The following is a 19223-nucleotide window of genomic DNA, read 5'->3' as shown; positions in this document are numbered from 1 at the left end:
GAAATTGTTACTGCCAAATGAAGCATCACAGAAATGGCACATCTCCTTTTTGGAATGATATTTGAATCTAGGAAAATCATGATGCCCATTGTATAATTTCTAAAAATCAAACATGAATTTGCAAGATCACTAATTTTTTAAGATTTTGATGGTGATATGATTGTTCGAGTCACATGTAGCATATCAGAAATGGCAAATCTCCATTTTGGAATGATCTTTAAACATGGGAAAACCATTGAATCTTTTGTATTATTTTTAAATTCAATCATTAATGGGCAACTGAGTGATTTTTAAGACTCTGAAAGCAATGAAATTGTTACTGTCATATTATGAAGCATCACAGAAATGGCAAACCTCTCTTTTGGAATGATATCTGAACCTAGGGAAAACATGATATCCACTGTATAATTCCTAAAATCAAACATTAATTTGCAAGATCACAGATTTTTAAGATTTAGATGGCAACAAGAATGTTTTCTATATGCAGTATCTGAAAAAGTGACACATCTATATTTTTCTATAGTTTTTAGAGCTTAAAGCCAGTGGAGGTTTTAGCAGGACATGTCGTCCCAGAGGAGGGGTCAGACTTTAGGGCTGCCTTCCCCAGAAAAAAACTCGGACAGCCCTGAGACTGTGATCGACTGTTGGTTTGTCTTGAATATGATGGCTCTGTAACAGATGTGGTATTTAAAAACTGGAATGTTTTTAAGGACTTCCATGCTACTGTATTAAAAAGCAGGGTGCCATTGAGAGGCATATTACCATGTCATATTGTTAACCTAGTTTCTACAAGGCTGTTTAACCGGCTTGTGTGCACCTCCCTTTTGAACAGAAACCTAAGATGTGATATAATTCAACCACAATGGACAGGCATAATTTGTGGTTTCTGTTCAATGAAAAACGGGTGTATTTTAATAAAAGTCATGACGGAAAATGAATTTATTAGAAAGTCATCAGGAATGTATTTACGCAAAATACAATGTATGACACTGTGCTTGTCACAATGGGGTTAAAGTCATACCGTTTCAAATCTGAGTGCAATAGCTCTAAAACTCTGAATTTTAAGAAACATTTTCTTATGTTTCCCAGTCTACACACAGAAACTATTCACATTGAGAAAAGCTGAGTCTCAACAAAACACCACCCTTTCTGTTGTCTTTATCTCACATCTATTAGTTTGTCTCCTCTGTCCTCCTCATTTACCTACCCGTCCACATTACTCAGATTCCACACATTTACCAATCTTTGCCCTTGTTTCAAATGTCTTTCTACCTGTTCTTCAAGATGTCACATCATCTGAAAAGTATTTCATACAAGTTATATACAAACCACTGATAAACATCTTGCAAAAAGCATATTCACACATTTTCATTGATAAATGTCAGGTGACTCACAGAAAGATATTTAGTAGCTTCATACTGAAGAAGAGAAAATACATCTTCTAGATTAAAACGCAGACATTAAATATTATGTGGTTTATGTGTGCTAACATGTTTAAGATTTTACACCGATAGTATAAATCAGTCGACACGAATGATAATGAATGATATTGTAAACATATGCGAATCTTGTATTAGTTATTTAAAATTACCACACAGTGAATGTGAACAATACTACCTGATGATTCACCCATCATGGGACAAAAAGAAATGTGTATACCATTTCTCACCCATGTTCAATGTCTTAATACTCTCAGATTATATTTAATACATGTACAATTTGATTTACATAACACATCTGTACAATAATATACTGTCTTCTTTGCTGTAAAGTCTGATGGTGGCTACTTAATTTATTTGTCCTTTCTCTACTTAGTGAATGTTGGGCTCTGAATGGATAGAGGGCCCAAAAGAACCTATAACGTTTTCCCTGCAGATTCATAAGTTGAGTTTTTAAGACGGGATGAAGTGTTCTTATATACAGGAATATTGTAGGTCAGCCATAGAAGACAATGATGCTATTATTTACTTACCCTATGTCATTCCAAACCGGTATACATTGCTTTCTTCTGTAAAACATAAAATAAGATATTTTGAGATTTTTTTTAAATACAATGGACATAAGGTACATTCTTAAAAATAAAGGCTCCAGAGGGAATGCACTGTCTTTGCAGTGATGCCATAGAAGTGAACCGTTTTCAGTGAACAGTTCTTAAAAGAACCATTTTGAAGAACATTTAAAAAATCTAAAGATCCTTTTTCCACTATAAAGAACCTTTTCTGCATTTGAAAGGTTCCATGGAGGTTCAAGGTTCTTCATGGAACCATCGATGCCAATAAAGAACCTTCATTTTTAAGAGTGTAACAGAAACACAACATGTTAGACTTTCTGTAATTGCACGTTTCCAACTTTTAAAAACAATTTGCACCTTTTCAAACTCATAATTACAAGTTGGAAACCCAGAATTTTAAGAAAAGGATAAAAACAACAACAACAACAAAAAATGGCATCAAGATACAAGTTTTTCTGTTTCTGATTGTGCCTGTTTGTATCATCTTTGTTGTTAAAAAACATAAACAAGCGAATTACAAAATACGAATAGACATGGATTTGTTGTTGCTGTTGTTGTCATTAACAATGAATGCACACATTAATCCATTTTGCCGTTATTAACATTGCTACAGAAACAGATCATTTCCGAGTTTGAGTCATTATATAACGGGCTGAGCCACACAAAGGCCAAAATCCAGGAATCATGTTGTATCATGGACATGAACTAGGATATGTTTGACTTTGGTTAAGGCAGGCACTGAAAGTGACATTATTAGACTCAGGGAGCATGACAAGGTCACAAAGATGTAGAGAGCCACAATAGCACAAAAACAGAAACTCAATACAGGCTGGGTACATGTCCAATATTCAGATTAGGGGTCAACTAATTTGTTTTCAAGGTACCAGTTATTTCATACACACAAATTCATAAACCAAAATGTTACAGTGTAATGCGGTTGGTGAAGTCAAAGTAATAGAAAACGTATAGACTATTTTATTTACAATCATTTTAAAAATCTACATAAAGAGTAAAAGCATAACATTTAAATTTTGACCAATTCTAATTTTATGATGTTCTGAACAGAATATCTGTCTCTGATCAGTGAAGTATTTGCGATTGTATCAATAGTGGGGACACCAATGGTGTAGTTTTCTGAGAATGGTCAGTCTTTTTAACAAGGAAACACGTAATAAGCCCATATGCGCTTGAAATAAACAAGAAATTCTTCAAGTTTTCACAGTTAAATATCTTTTAGGAGCACATGACATACTGTAACACATTGCGAAAGCACAAGTCTTACTCTAAACTCGCAAACCGCAAAAAACACGTATAAAACTAGTTAGTCCACATTACTGAGAGGACTCAGTGTGATTGGTTCACCGGTTTGCCATTCGCTAACTGCGTGTTAGTGAGTGATAAGTGAGTGGATGATACATGCAAACTCGTCCGTGTTTGAATTCCCCTCCTTACACCGAAACTATGCAATATGATATGTTACTGGTATTTAGACACGATTGGATACTTTTTGGTTTAATTAATAAGGCCTGAACTGTGTTACAAGAACATGCAAACAAAAAAACTAAAAAAATGAACAAAATACTTTTTTAATAATTGATTTTTAATTCCATTGTTCCAAGCAGATTTAAATAATTTCAAAACTATGAAAAAAAGGAATAAATAGCAAGAGACACACTCTAACATTCTGTAATCTATCGTTCATTAATCACAGTCAAGTGATGAGCTTCACACACCTGAAATATCACATGACATGGAAAACATGAACCGCAAACTTTGTATTGCCACTCCTTGATGACTGTGGGGTGAATCATAGTTATGAATACAGAACATTCAGGTTGCATACAGTCATTAACTTCAAGTTCTTCCCCAACCCCATATTGTCTTTTCAACGGTCCCTGCACCCCTGAGAAACAGCCCATGACAAGTACTAACAATACCTAGAATGTGATTACAGCCTTTGCACAAGAATACAATAGTACCTAATAAATAAAAACCTTTCGATTGACTTCTGTGGGGTGCGCCTTGCAGTAGTCCTTTCAGTTTCAGTTACTTTTACAGTTCTCAATATAAATCTATCTATCTATCTATCTATCTATCTATCTATCTATCTATCTATCTATCTATCTATCTATCTATCTATCTATCTATCTATCTATCTATCTATCTATCTATCTATCTATCTATCTATCTATCTATCTATCTATATATATATATACCCGTTCTTGTCTTAAAATAAATATAAATAAATTCAAGTAAACAAAAGTGACAGTAAAAAACCTTTACTTTGTTAGATTTCTATTTAAATGCTGTTCTTTTGTATGGGCTACTCAAAGAATCCTGAAAAAAAAATCACGGTTTCTAAAAAAAAAAAAAAAAAAAAAAAACTTGCACAATTTTTATAAAAATGTATAATAATTGGTGCTTTCTTCAGAATGAGTAATGTGACAATTATTAAAATGTATTCAAATAGAACACCTGTAATAATATTTCACAATATTATTGATTTTGCTGTATTTTTGACCAAATAAATGCAAATTGATGCACATGAGGGATTCTTTTAAAAACTATTATTGTATATATATATACCCACTATACCTCAAACACACCAGTACATTTACTGTTATTTTTTTCAGCAATGTCATTGATGGTGGCATTATGTATAAGTCTAAGTGCATTATGTTTGCATTATGTAAATTATTTTCCTGCTCAATTGAATCACATCTTTCTTGCATTTAAAGGAAGAAGGAAGACAAAATTTCAAACTGCCCCTACTCTGTTAATTTTACTGTTAAATAACCACATCACATAAACATCCCATATCACGCTTTTTTCACGGATTATAAATCAGCTCTATAAAATATATCCATGATATAATTATTTGCTCCTAAAATAATCTTTAATTGTCTTTAACTCTTTGTTAAAGTCAAACCAACCAATTAAAAATATACTTTTTTTTTCTTTTGTCTTGTTCACATTCAAAAGCAGGTATCCCTGCAACATCAATGGCATGTTACAATACAGAACATAAATTGTGCAACTCTGACGTAAAGCATGAAGATCTGATGCAAATGGTGAAGATCGGAAAAAAGTTTGATAAGTGAGGCTTTTTTTGTGACAGACATGAAGATTGACAACAGGCCATATTCCTGATTTTAAAAAGTAAATCGTATTTGGCATACACCACAACGTCGACAAGATACTACCTTGCTTCCTATTCGTCTTCTTTGCCATAAAAGTCACTAGACCATTAGGAACCTGTCAAAAATCTGCAACCCAGATAGAACCATGACACATCTTCTAGGAATCTAGCACTCAAGACCTCACCTTACATGTCAAGTTTTACAGCTTGCGCAACCCCAGGAACAAACGCAAGCAACAAAAAGTTAAGCCCTGTTGGAAGATCGTATGCTGATAAGTTTTCAGAGGTCATAGCGTCTAAGATACAATTGAACTTGATAAAACCACCAACACAAGAACAGCCTTCTACAATCGTCATCACAGGCACGTCCTCTTGTCTTGTAATAAAGTGTCTGATCATAAACCCTAAGAATCAACTAAGAAATTAACTACACTCTAAAAAATGAAAAATATATACAATATATACAATATATACTATTGTTTACAAATTACCAAATGGCTGGCAGAAAATGAACCCAAAGTAGGTTGTAAATTACAAATCAGACATTTAATTACTAGAGGAATCAGCAATAATCAAGAGATGAAAATGTATTAACAAGCAATTTTTAAAATTATTATTATTTAAACAATGTTAATAAATGTTAATTTCCTAATTTGGGCTCATTTTAAGCAAGAATCTAGTATTTTTAAGCAATAGTTGAATTAAATAAAACTGCCCAGAAGGCTGGGTTAAACATTTAACCCAACTGCTGAGTTTGTCCATATTTCACCCAGTGCTGGGTTGTTTTTAAACCAGCATTTAAATAAGCCTCTCAATCCACCATCACAAACACCAAAACATTATCCCCAGTATTATAAAATACTCAAACTACTGTCAGAGAAAATATTGCTGAGCTTGAAGCAAAAAGGTGAACTGTAAACCTTCATGTTAGTATGACCTGTTTGACAAAAGATGATATTTTCAAGTATGTTTCAGTTGACTTTCATTAGGGTCTTAATGAGAAGTCTGTAACATACTTTGGTTAACATTTCTCAGTGGTAGTGTAAAAAACACTCTTTTCACCTTGTCAAAATCAGCCCTTTTTAGAGCGAGCGATTCTGTTGCATGTTCCTTTAAATGCAAATGAGCTCTGCTCGCCCCGCCCCTCTCTGCTATGATGAGCCTTAATGTTTATTTTAGCCTCATTTAGCCACGTTTAGCTGCAAAACTTGCTAACTAGCACATTATTGAGAAAGACCATTTGCAAAGATGCATAAAAAACCCCTATACTCATTTCTGCTGTGGGTGAAGCTGCGAATGATTTACACGAACATAGAAACATATGTAGATCGGGATTGACGCTTTCCTTTCAAAAACGAAAATAATGTTAATCCTGTGCGTCTTCAGCAGCTCAGATGTCGGGAGTAAATGACGACTGCTATGTTCATTATTACGTCCAACAACAGAACACCTCAATCGCTTAATCAGAGACATTCTTGTCTTCCCCTGCACCTGAGTCGACACAATGGCGGTCGGAGTCGGACTGTTTCAGCTCGGTGAGGGCGGGTCTAAGGTAAGGCGCTCATGTCAATCTACTATCGTGGGAGTGGCCTCTGTTGTGTGCCATCACACTGACAAAAAGCTGAGAATGACCTGATTTTAAAAAGGGGATATTATTTTTGAAGATTAAAAAAATATTTGTATCATTGTAGGGTGGTTTTGTACACAAACTGCCAACACACATTAATGTTCAAGCAACATTCAATGTAAGCAACATTGGTAACACTTTCTATGAAGCCCGTATTTATAATACATTATAAGGGTATTCTTAAGGCATTATAATGAATGCATAATGCATTATAAAAAACCTTATAATATGTTATATCATCTCATGAGTATTCATAAGAACAGTTTTAATGTATTATAATTTTTACTTTTTCGTGGTTATAGCTTTTAAGAGAATGATTACCTCCTCATAGTTATAACATATTATAAGTCTCATATCTTGCCATGTTTCTCATGTCACTTTACTTAAAGCATACAAAGACCACTTATAAGTAATTATAATAATATTTCCCAAAGAACCCTAAGATCAGGTATCATTTTGATAAATGTGTAATATGAACAGTTTGATGATTTTGATGGTACCCTTCAGAGAGATTTTGATAAGTAACTCTGCAACTGCATGTCAGCTAGCAGTAATTATTATTATGCTGAATATATGCTAACACTAAATTTCGATGTTTCCCCAAAAGACAAACTATTATGTTATATTATAAGTAACTTTGCAAGTACATGAACATTCTACCTAGCCCATCCATAACCTAAGCCTACTAATACTCTAAGGAGTGTTAGTTGGCATGTAGTTCGAAAGTTTAAGCTTATAGTCAATAGACTTAGGGGACCATCAAAATAAAACGTAATATAATGTAAAAAAATAAATGTAATATGATATAGTCCATTATAAATTAAGAAGATTTAATATGCCGTTCACTGTGTGTTATACATGATCATAATCTTAAGAGTTATAACCTCAAAAACTCAAGTATTATAATGTATTATAATTGTTGTTATGATTATTCATGAGATGGTATAACATATTATAAGGTTTCTTATAATGCATTATGCATTTATTATAATGCCTTAGAAATGCCCTTATAATGTGTTATAAATAGGGGCTTCATAGAAAGTGTTACCGCAACATTTTCAATGTAAAAGTGAGTTTTGCATCCGAAGACCCCTTTAAGTTCAATAGTCCACTTAAGACATTCTATTAACTGTAAGTAACTTCGCAACAACATGTCGACTAGCTAATCAATTTGCAACTACATGTAAACTAACTCTCATTATAGTTTTAGTAGATTTTGTAAGGTTATTTGCAAAAGTTACTTCCAGTAAGTTGAATTTATGTTCAGGGACCATCAAAATAAAGTATTAGCAGATATTAAGTAGACAGTATAATAAAATACTTTGATAACAGGTAGTTGACTTGTAGTTGTAAAGTTACTTGTAGTTAGTGGAAGCAACAAGTGTTACCAAAGTTTGTAGGTAAGAGGTTATTACTGAAATCACACCGATTGGTTTTGACCCTCTATTGTTTACAGTGAGATCGCTCGTTACAAATGTCTACTACAACTGTAAGGACAGAAACATCAGACACACACACTTTCACCCCTAACGCCTCATAACATAACTGCATGGTATGCACAGAAAGACTCATATATTGCACATCACGCATGACAAAAAATGGCCTAGATTTCAAAAGCACTAATCCAACAAGGATCAAAAGCCTTGCATACAAAACCACAGAACCACAAAATCTTACATAAGAGCACATATAATATAACAATATTTACAATATTCTGTAAACTGTGAGGAGATGTAGAAAGCAATACATCTGGTCACTTTAATTTCTCTATTTGATAGTTAACATCTACAACATGCCTAGTTGCAACCAAAAGGCTTGTGGTGTTGACTAATGATCATTAATGACAATGCAAACATTATCGAAACAGGAAGATGTAATATACAGCCACTTCGATTGATCATCTACAAAATATTCATTATATCAGGGGCTATTGCATAAACTTAGTCTATATGTTAAGACAGTGTCTTAAGAACTAGTCTGACCAACTAGTAGTTAGCCAAAGGATAATCAGTCTCATTTTTTGGAATCATCTTAGAATAATCTACATTTTTACGTAACTGAATTAAAATTAATAATGACTTTGTTGACTAACTTTTAAAAGTCTTAATAGTCTTAACCTTTCATGCACCCAGCTCCAGATCTGTACCATTAAGCATGACTAGGCCTGCAGATCATACCTATAGGATTCCCTACTAATAATCTGGAAAAGCACTGAGATATTTTTACTTGCACTATTTAACATGATGCCTCTAGCTATATGTTATGTTCTTGTTAAGTCTCTAACACACTGTCAGGAACAACTGTAAACAGTTTTCACTGGGGAAGTACCCTCCAAGATGTAGGCCTGTTTTTAAGTATTGAAACCTCGCTCGAACATTTCAATCATAAACATAATCATTCAAGAGGCTAAAAATAGATAATTGGATTTCGAAAGATTCACAGAAGCCCCTGCTGATTTCAGAATCGCAAAGTAAACCATATAGATATTCAAAATCTAACAAAAAATAAAATATGCCAAGCAGTCACTGAAATAAACAAACTAAGACTAAGATTGTTTATGAGACAACTCATTCCAACAATCAGACGTGCTGGGAAAAACAAAGTATTTCTTCCTTCTTGCATTTCCTCAACTTTATACGGGAGACATACATTCTTTAACATATTTCATCCAAAAAAAAAAAAAATCATCCATTATTTTCCTTTAAATCAAAAGTTCCGCATTTTAAGCAGTTTCTGTGTTGTATTATCTAAGTAGCATGGTGAAATGATCTAGAAAACACATTGAAAATGCTCTGTCAACCTATTATTGAACATATTTATGCACTATATTGTGAAGCAACATCAAATAAACAGTAACACTTTATTTGAAGGTGTCCTTACCTGTAATTACTATTATAACATTTAATTATGCCTAAATATGTGTAATGCATAATGAAATAAACAAAATAAGACAAAGATTGTTTATGAGACAACTCATTCCAACAATCAGACGTGCTGGGAAAAACAAAGTATTTCTTCCTTCTTGCATTTCCTCAACTTTATATGAGAGATGTACATTCTTTAACATATTTCAGCAAAAACAAACTCCATTATTTTCCTTTAAATCAAAGGTTCCGCATTTTAAGCAGTTTCTGTGTTGTATTATCTAAGTGTAGCATGGTGAAATGATCTAGAAAATCCACTGAAAATGCTCTGTCAATCGGAAATTCAGTAGAACTCCCAAACACTTTTAACTATCTCTATTACAGTTTAACAGCTAAGTAAAAAATATCTACTTTCACATGCATAAAGAGTTGTACGCACAATTGACATACACTGTAATTTTACACTGTCCTTAAAAAGACTCCTTACACGAGTCTTAAAAAGGCCATGGGATGTAACGATAGATGTTTTTGTAGTCGCGGTCTACTGACATTTGTTATGACATCCGCTTTGAACATTACAATGCACATCATAACTTTTGCTTACTCTATAATAACTAAAGCCACTTCACCAGCCTATTACTCTTCACAGTGATAATATAGAGTTACTGCAAAAACAGAAGTTCAGAAACAAAGGTCTAAAGATGACTGCAGACTTGTTTTTCTGACACAAAAGGTCTATAGGCCTATGAAAAAGGATCTGTGTAACAGTTCAGCTGTGTGACTGTCCTCATCATGAAGTGTACTACAAAATTGTACCAAAACGATGTGGATGAAGCACAAATTATGTATATTGCTTAGGGCTGTCCCCGAATAGTCGAAGATTCGATGCATCGATATGCGGAGCCTGATTCGACCACCGATCTCACAGTCGAATCTTCGCGGGTGAAACGAGCATCACACCATTTTGGCAATATAGGGGTGCTCAATGTCTAACTGCACACAGAACTACTAGATTTTGTACGGACATATTAAGTTATAAACAGCCTTTGATTATGATAATGCAGTAAAAACAAAAGTGAAAAGAAAGAAGCGTTCAATAAATATTTTTAACGTGTTTGTGAACAAATCCAACCACCCCTGTGACAGATTTAATTTTCACTTGCCCTGATCCATGATGAGATGAGGACGGCAGGGATTAGGCGGCGATCACACCGAACGCGTTTTTGCCGTTGGAGGCGCCTCTTTTGAATGGTTTTCTGTTGGCAGTGAGCGTTCTGCGCTCCGTTAATGCGTCCCCGGCGCCTCGCGTTTTTGCAGGAGCGCTCTGAGCGCCTGAAGTTGAAAAAAAAAATCAACTCTGAGCGGAAAAACGCCCAACGTTATTCGCGTTCTTTCCCATTGTCCAATCTTTCGGGTCTTCGAAAGTTTACCGTCGCTTAAAAAGTCCGGAGACTGCAAGAAATAGAGGAGAAACCTTTGGTGTCTATCATGGGAAACCAGGGGCTGTATTATTTAGGGTTTCTGCTAATATGACAGTTTAATTAACAGCAAAAAACTAGATTTTAGAGCGTTCGCGCTATAATCCTTTGATTTGACTGACAGGACAGCTGTTTTGGTCGTTGCTTAGCAAAAAAGGCAGTGCTGTGCGCCTTGCGTTTTTAGAACTAAAAGACGCGTTCTGTCTTTTTATTTAAACCTAAATAAGTTTGTCTGTCAGTTGGCAGGCAGTTTTGGTCGCTTTATTAAAAGTTGTTGCTGTGTGCAGTGTGTAAAATAAAATAAAAATTGTTTTACCCTCCTGCTGACTATAGTGTCGTGTCCCTCCTATCCCATTCACACACACACATAAGCCTAGATGATTCGACTATCGGTCGACTATAGAAAGATTCGAAAATTCTGATTCGACTATGAAAATTCATAGTCGGGGACAGCCCTAATATTGCTTTAATTTGAGTCTATTTTGTAAAATAAAAGTGTTGGGGGGGAAAGTCAAAATAGCTTTAAATCCAAACTGTGAAACTACATCTATTACAAACTATTATGTTAATAAAGTATTATGATTATTATGCATGCAGAAAAGTTAAAGGAACTTTAGAGTGCAGTACAGTTTTACTTTTAATTTACTTTTTTACCATGCTGGAGGAAAGAATTTCATGTTGGAGTGGCCAAGTTACTAATAAGTCATGCAAAACAAAGAAAACATACTGATATATCTAATAACATAAAAAATACTAACATGGTAAATAAACAAGCTGTCTATACTATTTGGTCTGTAAGAGGGACACACTGTGTCAGAAATAGTTAAAACCTTTTAAAACCTGAAGAAACACGAATGTTTCTTTTTCCTTATTGACCTACTTGCTTTTGAAACTGTAACACTTGGGAGTCGGGAGACAGACGTTCGGATCCAAGTGCAGGCTTTATTAAGAAGGCGTGGTACACAGACAGGGTCAATCACCGGCAAACAACAACAACGAGGATAATCCAAAGAGTAGTCAAACACAGGCAGAAGGTCGGGGCTGGCAGCGAGAATCAAAACACGGGGAGGAGTACAGGAATCAAACACAGAGAAAACACGCTCAGAAATAATGACCAGATGGAACAATAAGACTTAGCCCGGAAGTGTGTTGCTGCGTCCCAATTCGCCTACTTATACTACGCCCTAAAAGTATGTACTCTTTTTGTGAAGAAAAAGTACATACTTTTGAGTATGTAGCAGAATAGTAGGCGAGTTTTGGGACATACTACTTCGTCATAACTGCTTTTTTAATGGACGCTCTGTTGCTTAATCCTGTCACTGTTTAAACTGCCCTGTCAATCATCACAGTTAACATTTGGTTAACATTATCTACATTTCGTTTAATTTAATTTCCTACCTTATTAGAGAGAAATGAAGAGGCACGTTCTTTCAGAAGTCTTTCATGCCGAGAACTCTTCTGCTCGTGTTTGCATAATTATGCATTTAAACGTTAATGACCAAATCTATCATCATAAAAGTTCATAATGTTGCTGCACATGAAATATAACGAGGGTAACATTTAAAAAATATATTTTTTATCAGGTTACACGCTGATTATTTATCACTCAAACCCCTTTCTCTATCTGTCCGTTGGTCGCGCATATCCTCCATGTTTGTAGTTTTTTAACACTTTTTATGCGTGTTTGTAGTTCTAATCGAATCCTCGTTCACGGCGCAGTGTGTTGTGGGCAATATTAGCCGTTAGAGTGTGCATTGATCCGCACTTCGAATTCTGAGGTTAAGTAGTAGACCATCCGGGAATCTTTGGAATACTTTTTCAAACATACTACGATTTGGGACATACTAATTCTATTTTCGAATACTATTTAGGACGGATAGTATGCGAATTGGGACGCAGCATGTGTGTCTGTGGCTTAAATGCATGTGGGTAAATGTGAAACAGGTGTGTGCAGCAATCAGTGCAGTGGAAAACGAGGAGCAGGTGTGTGCAGTGATTGGTGCAGTGGCTTGTGGGGATTGCAGTCCAGAAGTGTGGTGCAAGAGTTCATGATGACAGGATCGACCAGATACGTGACAGAAACATTCATTTAGGGTGGCAAATGACATTGTTTATTAGTTATCATTATTCTTTAGTTCTTTGTCATAGGCATGAACTGCGTTTCATTACTATTACTAGTCAGAAGTAGGTGGTTTTAGAGGGAGGTACGTATTCAAAAGAGGATGTCATTTGGCAAAAACTAGATAGGCTACACTCGTGACTAAAAAGTGGTAGCAATATTTTTGGTTTGTTTTCCTGGAAGGAAAAAAACAGTGCGTTTTAAATTTACAATTTAGCATAGACATGCTAAAAGATATGTTATTTTGGCCTCAGAGCTTGACATAAGCTGTTTAACAACCACTTCAATCGTTCACAGACTGGGTAAAACAGGCATTTATCTCACAATTTAGGTTTAAACAGTCTGAAAATTAAAAAGCATGCTTTGTGAAGTAAATTAGTTCTAGTTAGGGGTTTTATACAAAAAATATTTCTGAATATACACCACTAAGTGAAAATCTGATACACTTGTGCTATTGTCATGACCCTTGGATTGGCCTGTGGTCTCTAGGCAGAATGAAGGGCTATACGAAATGTGCCCCAATATACTAAAATACAAGTCTTCTATTTATAATATTGTTTTTCTGGTGAAAAAGCAGGAGAGAATATCAAGCACTGTTTGCAAGCAACAGTCCAAACAAAAATGTCAGTGAATTTTCCTCTGAGAGGATAACATGAACTTTTTCATTAGTGAAAGTGTTATTATGGATTAAAGCCTTGTATTTTGGACTTGTATTTTAAAAATTAGCATTACATTAATTATTTAACAATGGATCTACTGCAGCGAATGAGTGCTGTCAGATTAATAGTTCAAACAGCTAATAAAAACATCACAAGTAATTCACACAACTCCATTAGTTAACATCTTGTGACATGAAAAGCTGCATGTTTGTAAGAAACACGTCCATTATTTGTTTATTTATTTACTTAGTTACTTACTTTAAGAACTGTTCCTATTAAGAAACTTATCTACACCTTGGATAGTCAATGAGTACATTTTCAGCGAATTTTCATTTTTGGGTTAACTATTCCTTTAAAATACGCACAACTCCTGTTTGATAACATTGCATGAAGTGAAGTGAATCTCAACAGATTCCATCCTCGGGGAGCAGGAAGCAGTGAACGCTGCATAGGGATCCTGCCAATTGGAACACAGCCTCTCCCTCCCTGTCTTTAACTAAAGCAAGGTAGAATAGGCAATTGGCGCCATCTTGTGATGAGCATAAAGCCTTTGATGGCTAGAAGTCCCCCAGTTATTATTTATTTATCTATTTTTTTTGTCATTGATAGGAAAGTTTTTTTTATTTGCCATTTTCAGATATGCTGCTGATATTTTTCACAGCTAGACTGACACATTTTTAGTGTGAGAATAGGAGGTTTACAGAAAGTTATCTATGACAATTTGTATTTTCTCATTGATTATTTCTGAGACATTGTCATGTGGACTACTTGCACAGCGTCTTCATACAGACACAAACAATCGGGTCACAAAATCTGACAAGGCTCCAATTAAAACCATTCTGTGTAAAACAGAGCAGGGTTTTATTGTAAGAAACAGAAACACTGCATTAAACAAACATTTTACATTTTTTAGTTTGTTCTAATGTTAAATAACAAAACAAAAACAATACTGTCAAAAAGTCAAAATTTATTTACAGGACAGATACCAGCACTTTCCATCTTTGCCTTTAGGAGATGTATCTCCATCTGCATTTTTTCTGCTGCAGTTGGGCAAGCAAGATTTGTTCTTTACCCAGTTCAATGTCTACTTCTGCTCTCTCGGTTTCCTGCTTAAGAAGTAACTCATAGCTGTCACCATCCTTGTTTGTATCTGAGGTACATTTGCGTTTTCTTGGAACATCTTGGACTGTCTTCACTACATCCACTGGGGATCTATCTTCCTCCTCAATCACTGTAGTTAAGTTTAGAACAAACATTTCCTCTGCAGGAGAATTTTGCTTGCATTCTTCTGAAGTCCTAGTCTCTGTAATTGTGGCCTCTCCATCTGCTTCTATGCCTTCAATGCCATGCAAAGCCTCTGATTTTTCTCCTCCGATGATATCAAGTACCATATCAGTGAAATCACCCCTCTTATATGCAGGGTTCGAATTACAAAGTGGCTTTCGGGGGAGCCCTATCTTCCGATCCTTCCTGACTGACTTTAACGCTTTTGGTGCATGTTCGGGCATTTAAAACAATAGGTTTACAGTAAACCTATTGTTTACTTAGTAAACCGTTTACTTCAAAACGCAAGCGTCAGTCAGTGTTGTCAGTGTTAGGGCAAACAGCTCTGTCCACGGTTCTGAATCAACCGCGCTTAGGCCTACATCATGCAAATCATGATGAAAACAGAATAACTCACATAACAATCATAAAAAAATACATCAATATTAAATAGGATTAGGGCCAATCCTCACAAACGCACAGATCAAGTAAGTAATTCCATGATTCTTACCTTAAAGAAGTTCAAGTGGTGACGTAAACGTTTCAGTGCAGCGCCGCCACGCATCGATGGTCACAGCAGGAGACGGCGGAAAATAGTGTTCGGAAATAGTAATGTAATGAGCGAATAAACACACAACATTGACACATTTTTAATATCATCATTTATTTCAAGGTCAAGGTCAAGGTCAAGTTTATTTATATAGCACCTTAAAAGCAACGAGTGCTGACCAAGGTGCTGCACAACCAAAAATCAACTAACAAAGCATTAAGACAAATAGAATATAAAATCATTGAAAAATAAATAAGAAATGCAAACATCACAAGACAATAGAGATACAACATAATATCTTCAAATTAAACAAAAGCCTGAGAAAAAAGATAGGTTTTAAGAGACGATTTAAAATAAGATAATGTAGGGGATGATCTGATAGATAAGGGCAAAGAATTCCAGAGCATAGGACCATGAACCGAAAAAGCCCTGTTCCCTTTAGATTTTAACCGAGATTTTGGGACAGTCAATAACAACTGGGAGGATGATCTAAGCGTTCTAACAGGGGAATAGCAATGGAGGAGATCTGAAATGTAAGTGGGGGCAAGACCATGAAGTGCTTTAAAAACAAAAACTAAAACTTTAAAATCAATTCTAAACTTAACAGGTAACCAGTGGAGTGAAGCTAACACAGGGGTGATGTGCTCCCTCTTTTTTACCCCTGTCAGAAAACGAGCAGCAGCATTCTGCACTAACTGTAGCCGAGATAATGAAAACTGGTTGATTCCAGCGTAAAGAGCGTTGCAATAGTCCAACCTTGTTGAAATAAAAGCGTGAATAACAACTTCTAAGTCTTTAAAACTAAGAAAACTTTTAAGCTTGCGAAGCCCCTTAAGCTGCAGGAAACTGGCTCTAACTACAGAGTTTATTTGTTTGTCAAATTTGAGTTCAGGATCAAAAATGACTCCCAAATTTTTTACTTTATCACGAATGTTTTCTTCAAAAGGGCACAATGAAGGTCTCAAATTATGTAAATGATGAGAAGGGCCAAACAAGATAGCTTCAGTCTTTTTTTGATTCAACTGTAGGAAGTTAATTGCCATCCAATTCTTAATGTCCTCTAAGCAAGCCAGTAAGGAGGACAATGAATCTGAACCTGATTCTAGAGGAAAATAAAGCTGAGTATCATCAGCATAAATGTGGTATGAAACTTGATGAGACTCAAATATATGACGAAGCGGGAGCAAATACAGAGAGAATAAAAGTGGACCTAGGATAGAACCCTGAGGTACCCCACAAGTGATGGGAACTGAGTTGGATGAAAATTCACCGATTTCCACCGAGAAACTCCTATTTGTGAGATACGATACAAACCAGTCTAATGCAGTACCACAAATACCAACCTCAGAATGTAATCTTTTTAACAAAATGTGGTGATCTACTGTATCGAAAGCTGCACTCAGGTCCAGTAGCAGAAGAATAGTGCATTTACCTGAGTCTGCAGATAACAAGAGATCATTTACTACTCTTAGAAGAGCAGACTCGGTACTATGTTTTGCTCTAAAACCAGACTGAAAGGGATCCAGAATATTATTAGACGTTAGGTAAGGGGAAATCTGGTTTAATACAACCTTTTCCAAAACTTTGTGCAGGAAAGGCAATTTTGAAATTGGCCTATAATTATTTAAATCAGTGGGATCAAGATTTGTTTTTTTGAGCAAAGGCTGGACCACGGCATGTTTAAGACAAGAAGGGACAGTACCTGTCTGTACAGAGCTATTAATAATAGAGAGTAAGCTGGGCAAAACAGCTGGCAGGACATCCTTCAACAGCTTTGTAGGAATAACATCACAAGAGCAAGTAGTTGATTTCATATTTAAAATAGTGTCTGACAACTCAGAAAGTGAGATGGCTTGAAAATTTGGAAACACAGAGGAGCTAGTATTTTCATAGTGAGGCTTCTGGGATACATTACAAGAAATCTGCACCCTAATAGAAGCAATCTTGTTAATGAAGAAGTTGCAAAACTTCTCACATAACTCCAAACTAGGATCTAGCCCTGTTGATCTAGAGGGATTTAACACAGCGTTTAATGTAGAAAACAAAATTTTTGGACAATGGGAGTTTTTTTAAATTAAATCAGAAAGGTACTTTGCCCGTTCTAGAGAAACGGCTTCCTGAAAAGTAGACAAGGTGCTCTGCAGTAATTGATATGAAATTTGTAATTTATCCTTTTTCCATCTTCTTTCTGCCCTTCTGCAATCTTTTCTTAAAGCTTTGATGCTGTTATTAAACCATGGCTGCTTTTTTGATTTGGTCTTTTTGGGTTTGAGGGGGGCAACTACATTTAAGATATCTAAGCAAGAGTAGTTAAAACTGTTAGCCAACTTATCAGCATTTGTATCCTGTGCTACCAGGGCACTACTGTGAGCAGACAAAGCGGCAAAAGCTTCAGTGAACTGCACGGCCGTAAAGGAATTAATAGATCGAGAGAGGTAGGTAGAAGACTGGTTTACAGGGCTAGGAAAAGCAATCACACTGTCAAACAGAACCGGCCAGTGGTCAGACAATCCAGTCTCACTAACAGTTACGTTACTAACAGAGAAACCTGATGATAATACAAGATCAAGAGTATGACCCAGCTTATGTGTGGGACCTGAGACATGTTGAAAAAGATTAAAAGAGTCCAAAAGTTGTGCAAAATCTCTTGAAACAGGTCTCGAAGGACAGCACAGATGTATGTTAAAATCACCAAGAATCAAGAGATTATCGGCACGTGGGACCACGTCTGATAAGAAATCGGAAAACTCCTTTATAAAATCATTGTTAGCTTTTGGAGGTCTGTATATCAAAACACAAACCAAAGGAGTAGAAAATTCCACTGTGCACATCAAAACCTCAAAGCTAGAATAAGCCTCAACAGGCAGAGGTTTGCATTTAAAGGTATCCTTAAAAATGACAGCAACTCCTCCACCCCGACTAGAAGTTCTTGGGCAACTAAGATAGTTACAGTACACCGGGGAAAGTTCAGATAGAGGGCTTAGGTCATCTGCCGTGAGCCAGGTTTCAGTAATGAATAAAAAGTCCAAGTTGTTGGTTACAAAAAAGTCATTCAATAAAAATGTTTTATTCAATATTGATCTTGCATTTATCAAGGCCATTTTAATCTCAAGCTGATTTGGCTCTTGCAATAAGAAGTCATGCTGGGACGCCTCTGATAGCGAGCGAAGGAGATTCAAATTCGCCCTGCGCGGAGATAAGCAACGTCGTCGCGAAAGCCGCTCATTAGACAACATTACAGGAATATTGTCAGATACAGTCATAGTCCGCTGTGTACGCTGTGTAGAACGAACGCCGCGGTGAAGATATCGTGGTCGACGAAGAACCCCCAAACCAGAGCATCGTAGAAAAATGTCTGATGGCAGCATAACTGACCGATCATTCAGTCGGATTAGTTCAGAGGACGTGTATGTAAATGACATCGTCGCAGTTGTCATAAGAGATGAGATAGCGAATTGTCGTTCACTGTTCCAAGTGACGATAATTCGGAGAACAGACAGAAGTAGACAGCAG

The sequence above is a fragment of the Garra rufa genome, chromosome 6 (assembly GCF_049309525.1).
Source record: "Garra rufa chromosome 6, GarRuf1.0, whole genome shotgun sequence".
Taxonomy (NCBI): Eukaryota; Metazoa; Chordata; class Actinopteri; order Cypriniformes; family Cyprinidae; genus Garra; species Garra rufa.
Note: the sequence above shows the minus strand (reverse complement) of the source record.